Raw genomic sequence first — 5,909 nt, forward strand, 5'->3', positions numbered from 1 at the left:
CCTGCAAAATGAATCAGCAGCCATCCTGAGCAGGCTGATTAAAATGAAAATGGCAAGGCACATGTCTGGGCGGAACTGGAGCTCGGCTTTGCTGCCTGTCTGGCAAGCATGCTCAATATAGCTCTTGCTAATAATGGCTTACTGCCTTTCGTTTTTTAAAAAGGTATCGCCCTTTTTCCCCTTAACCGACTGGTGTTGGAGTATGTGTGTGCATGTGGGTGGGTGTGTGTGCGTGTGTGCGTGTGGCCGGGGGGGGGGATGGGAAGGGATTGTTCGATTCTTCTCATTTTCTGCGGCTCACATACAGACTGCCTGTCTGACAACACTATTATTGTAAAACTGAACTTACCTCTGTCATTCTTTTGGGGAGGGAGGTGGTTGATAAGTCTCAGGGTAAAAGGGCCAGTTATAAACTCAAGGCGCCTGAAAGACCAAGTCACCATTTTACACCTAGATACAATAATTTCTAACTGAATCCGAGGCAACAGACCTTGAGAGAACGCTAGCTGCTTCACAGGCTCACAGTTGGACTCTGAAATGCAACCTATTTCTGTTTCAAACATTTGCAACCAACCTGCTACTGTATCCCAGATATTATGCAACACAAAGCATCCAAAATAGGAAAATGAGAACTGACTAGCTGATGCAATAATCTAACAAATTTAATAAAAATAAATCTCTGACTTTTTTCTCAAAATTCTCAGGCATAGCTTTAATATAACCCTCAAATAAGCTATATTTTTCAGTACCTTTGTCAAATTTTTCTGTTTTTTTAAGGCATTCTGGAAATTAGAACATTATCATCTCTCATAAAAAATGGCTTAAAAATTAGAACCAGGGGTTTTCCTGAATTCATTATACTTTATTTTTCCTCTACATTTTTTTTCTAAGTTACTAACAATCTTTCAATCTTGCTGTCTTAATTTCCCTTCTTGATTCCTTTTGGTAACAAATGCATGATATGTGTGTTTGTGTGTGTGTGTGTGTGTGTGTGTGTGTACTTATTTTTGCCTTTAGTAATTCTTCTCTCCGAGATGTGATCTCTTTTCTCCTGCACTCCAGCCCTGTTGCTGCAGTGTGAATCAGAAATCAATAGAGCTGCCCTAATGGAGACTCCACTCGGCACGCGGCAAAGCAGCTGCAGGCTTCTCCCTCCCTCCTTCCCTGCCTCTCTCTCTCTCTCTCTCTCTCTCTCACACACACACACACACAGAACTAATGACGTCTGTGCAGCTTTTTCAGCTGATTGGGCAGCACATCGGATGTTCTGTGGAGCAAAGAATAGGAATCATTTACAGTCGGTGGAAAAAAAATGGGAGCATGTATTCTCCTGTGTCTCAGACACTGATCCTGAGCTCCCCAGACAACCAGCCACAGAGAAGGGATAGTTCTTCAGGTTATGTGGTCACTATAGAATAAAGGAAGACTCCAAAATGGTCGTAGAAGGAACTGTAGCACAATGGGAATGTTTCCATTTCATAAAGGACAAAGCATTTCTCTAAAAAAAGCAAGCAGATTAAAATGTATAGAAAATTTGTATGTTTAGGTCAAATCGTGAACTCCAGTGCACTATTTTTAAGGGTTTGAGTATGCAATGTAATATTATTTTAAAATACTTCCAAATACACTTTTTAAAATAAGGTAAAAATGAATATATGTGTGTACACACACACGGACACACAGTTAATGTGTTTCTCTGCGTTAGCTTAGCTGTGTTGGCAGTAAGTTCAATTTTCTTAGTTAAAATTTATCCACAAATATCTTATAGTAAGAAATCAATAAACTCTAAAGGATACTAAGGCATGATATTTTAAATCACAGGCTTATATATGTGACTATGTTCTTTAGACATATGTACATGTCTATGAAAATACACTGTCTATTGGATATAGGGCGCCTGCACAAATGTAAACATGCATGCATGAACATGTGTGCACGCACACACATGCATGGACAGGCATAATATTGTTTCAACCGCTCTTGGTTACCTGAAGCTGTAGGTGTATCTCACCAAAAGGACAGGCTCCTGCGTCGATGACCGCGGCACCTAGTGTTGGCCGTGAAGGAAAGGTATTCTGGAGTCTGCAGCGCAGGGTGTGTCTCTCCCTCATCACACCATCAGTGTCTGCTGCATCTTACCAACAACAACTGCCCAGCCGAGTCTGGCTCCAGAGCAGCATCTGGCTCTTTCCATACATCCCTTGCAAGACTTCAGAGCCTGAGACGCCAACACTCGAATGGCTTAGGAGAAGGGAAAACATAAAGGGGTCATGAGGCCACAGAGCACAACAGGGGAGCATTTTGCAGTTACATTGTAGGCACACTTAATAAATTAAGATTTCTTAAAAAATGAATCTGGTGCTCTGCAGTTGGTAAAGTAAATAAAACCCTTAGGACACATCAGGACCAGGGAGTACCCCAAAGGCTATTTAGATTAAAGGTCTTACTGTAGTTTGCAATTAAACCATACAATGCATCATTCTGCTTCCAAATATCTGTCATACTCTTCCTTAAATTATTTCTAATATGGTATGTTGCCCTTAGATGTCCATTGCCTTTCTGTATTAGGAAATGCAGCTTGTAGCTTTTCTTATTAATTAATTAGTAGCTTATCAATTAACTACTTTGTAAGAGGAAATACATATGCAGCCCCTTTTAATTGGCATGTTCTCCAATTTAATAAAAAGAAAACAAATTCCAGGTGCTATTGTGTCTTGAACTATAAACACACAGACAATAAACAAGGCTGTGCTCCAGCTATCAGCTGCATATCCTGGTCTTTCCAACCAACAGTGAATGGATCTCTGGACTTGTGGCCAGAGTCAGTCTCAACATGATATGTATCTACATGGGACTTTACGTTTCTTCAGATGCCATGTTTCACACCAAGGCAAAGAATGGGGACCAGATCTCCATGCAGAGCATGAGGATGACCTTTCTGAGTTTTGGTACAGGAAGCTCATGACATTGTCCCTATATATCTTTTTTTACTTTTTTACTTTTCTTCATAATTATGTCTGCATCAATGATGGAATGGTGTGATAGAAAAGGGAGTCTTGGACTAACTTAGGACAGTAGCAAATAGGATAAATCATCACAACTGGGTAGTAAACAGTTAAAACCCTGGCACTCAGACACCATGATGTCAAAGTGTACTCTATGCATACTAGGGGCGACATAGTCCCCCCCCATTAACGGTTGAACTTTCTGAATTAGGCTTATATGAGATAAGAGCTACTTTAGTAATATACCAAACAATGATCAAGATGGGAAACCCACCTTCATTGCAGGGAATTAGCTTTAATCAATCGGTACGCCTGTAGAATGCTCAAGAGCAAATAGTAAAAAGGACTAAGGTATGGGTGCTTTACTTGAAAAATAGAGGGGTGAGAAATAAATCTGGGGGTCATAGCACAAAGAGTTGGCACATCAAGTACAGTTGCAGATTGAAGTTAGTTGTGTAATCTCAGTGCACTGGGTGGATCATGACCTTGGTGGGACTCATGGGTATGCTTTGGAATCTGCCTTGGATTGACTATTCTATTGCATGTTAATAGATCCTGGGGTTTTCTAAAGCATTCATATTCAGACCTCTTGGCCTGACTTTACAGAGCTGGTCAATTTTTGTCAAGATATATAGATTCAAATTGTATCAAATATAATCCTGAGATTTAAGAAGGCATCAAGAATTTAAGGTTTAGATGATTATAGCCAACAAACTAAGATAATCTATAAAATATATTTCATCCCCAAATTCATAATTTTAAGAACATGAGCTATAATTTTATAAAACAAGTACTCTCCTGACCCACTGTCTCTGAATTCTCTAACATCTGGAGTCTTTATATCACATGTTCTCACCCATACTCATATGTTTAATACATCTACAACTATCCAAGATACTTGAGGAAAGAAACATATGCTTCTGAGCCTATGAGTGCATGGTGATTGTGTCATACAAGGCAGGTGCTTCTTGCACTGTGATAGATTCTCCAGTTCACAAAGGGGCCTCATCACTAAATTAAGAAATTGAGAGACAAATTTTAGACCTTTTACCTTATTTGGAATGGAATTATTCTTCATTGTACTGAAAACAGTAATAAGTGTCATGCATATCTAGAACACGTTTTGTATAAAAATCCTTAGGAAAAGAGAATCTAGAAAACCCATGGGTGCAGAGAATATACTAGGGATAAACAAGAGGTACCACATTCCCTCATCCTCACTGCAGTAAACTTACTCATTCTCCTTGAGTTTCCAGCATCTGACCCTCTTTTCAATATCCAGAACCTCCCCAACATTTGAGTATCCTTAGTAGAGAAGAACTGCCTCTTACTACAGATACTAAAATTATTAGGTATTTTTTTTCTAATTTCCCTTACAGCTAAGATGTGGGCACATGACTTACGACCTGCCATTATGACGTGCCCATCCCAAATTATGAATTTCCAGTTGGTTGCACAATGAAGTGTGGCCTGCAAAATCCTTTTCATGGTAATGACAGCAGTTTAGTGCAATTGATTTATGGAGAAGAATGTCAGTGTCTTGTGCGATGGTGGTGACGTCAGTACCCTAACTGGACCAGCTCTGCTGCATAATTTTAGGCATTGCTGCCAATAAGCTAGCCTCCAAGTCTGACATTTTAACTGTCCTGGCAGTTCTATCTTTCTACTCAAGTCAGCATCATATTTACTTATAACAAGTATACTATGTAACACACATATTGGTACTTAGAATGTAGCAGATAAGTCAAAATAGGATAAAGGGGAGCAATCAAGATTCATTATTTCACTTGTAGACTTGTAGAGAACATCCAGCGAGATGGGAATTTGCTACTCATGGTTCCTAGGGTCAAAACAATTAAGTTATCGGCTATGGTCATATGGGATGATTTGCTGGACTAAGAAGGGTGGTATACAAAAGTCCTGTGTGATTTGCAGCACTGAAGTAACTTGATATCTGAGAATGGGAATCTGATGTGACTGCCACCATGAAGATTCTACGTTCTTCACCTGATCCCAGAAATGAGTAGATTCCCAGACCTGTGGTACTGAGAATGAGGGTGTCTTTGAAGAAAGGCCTTGCAGTAACATCACAAAAATAAACGATCCTTTCTCAGATGGAGCAGCCATTTGTCAGAGAAATTATAGGCATCATTGAACACTGGTTTCACCTAGTTCTGAGAACCCAGAATATCACTTGGCCTACTGGATAAAGTAGGATCTTATGGGGAGGGAAGCCGGTGACACATTAGGTCAGTGAGGCCTTGAAATCTCCCTATGTTTCCCCCAAATTCCTAAGGGTAGAGGTGAAAAATACATATTCAATAATTGGCAGAATCTGCACCTTAGATCCATAAAAATCGGACTATCCACAGAGTAAACCCAAAGTATGTGGTATTGCTGGAGAATCACACATGTTAACATCACCAACAAAGTCTAGGCTTAAAAGATGCAGTGATGGGATTCTCATCTTGTCTTATCCCCTTTGATTCACCGGTGTGGCTAGTAGGGAGGACAGGGTTCTTGGAGAATGGTGGTGACACAGTAAGCTCAAGCCAGGGGCATAATATTCTATTCAAGCAACTCAACACAGCTCAGAGCACAAGGAATTGGATTTTATCCCAATAAAAGAGAAGACCATGAAGAGCAAGATGGCGGAGGAGTAGGAGACCTGGATTTTGTCTGGTCTCAGGAATTCAGCTGGATAGGGATCAACCCATTCTGACCACCTACGAACTCAACAGGAGATTGAAGAGGAGAGTAACAACAACTCTCTGAACAGAAAAGCGACCAGTTTCTGGAAGGTCTTTTCTGATTTGTTTAGAGTATATTTTCTGGGGACGATATTATTCTGTTAGCATTTTGTTCTTTCATTCAACTGTTCTCCTCTGGACAAAATGACAAGAT

This window comes from Callorhinus ursinus, unplaced genomic scaffold (assembly GCF_003265705.2).
Source record: "Callorhinus ursinus isolate GAN/ISIS: 27379988/994484 unplaced genomic scaffold, GSC_fseal_2.0 scaffold10, whole genome shotgun sequence".
Lineage (NCBI taxonomy): Eukaryota > Metazoa > Chordata > Mammalia > Carnivora > Otariidae > Callorhinus > Callorhinus ursinus.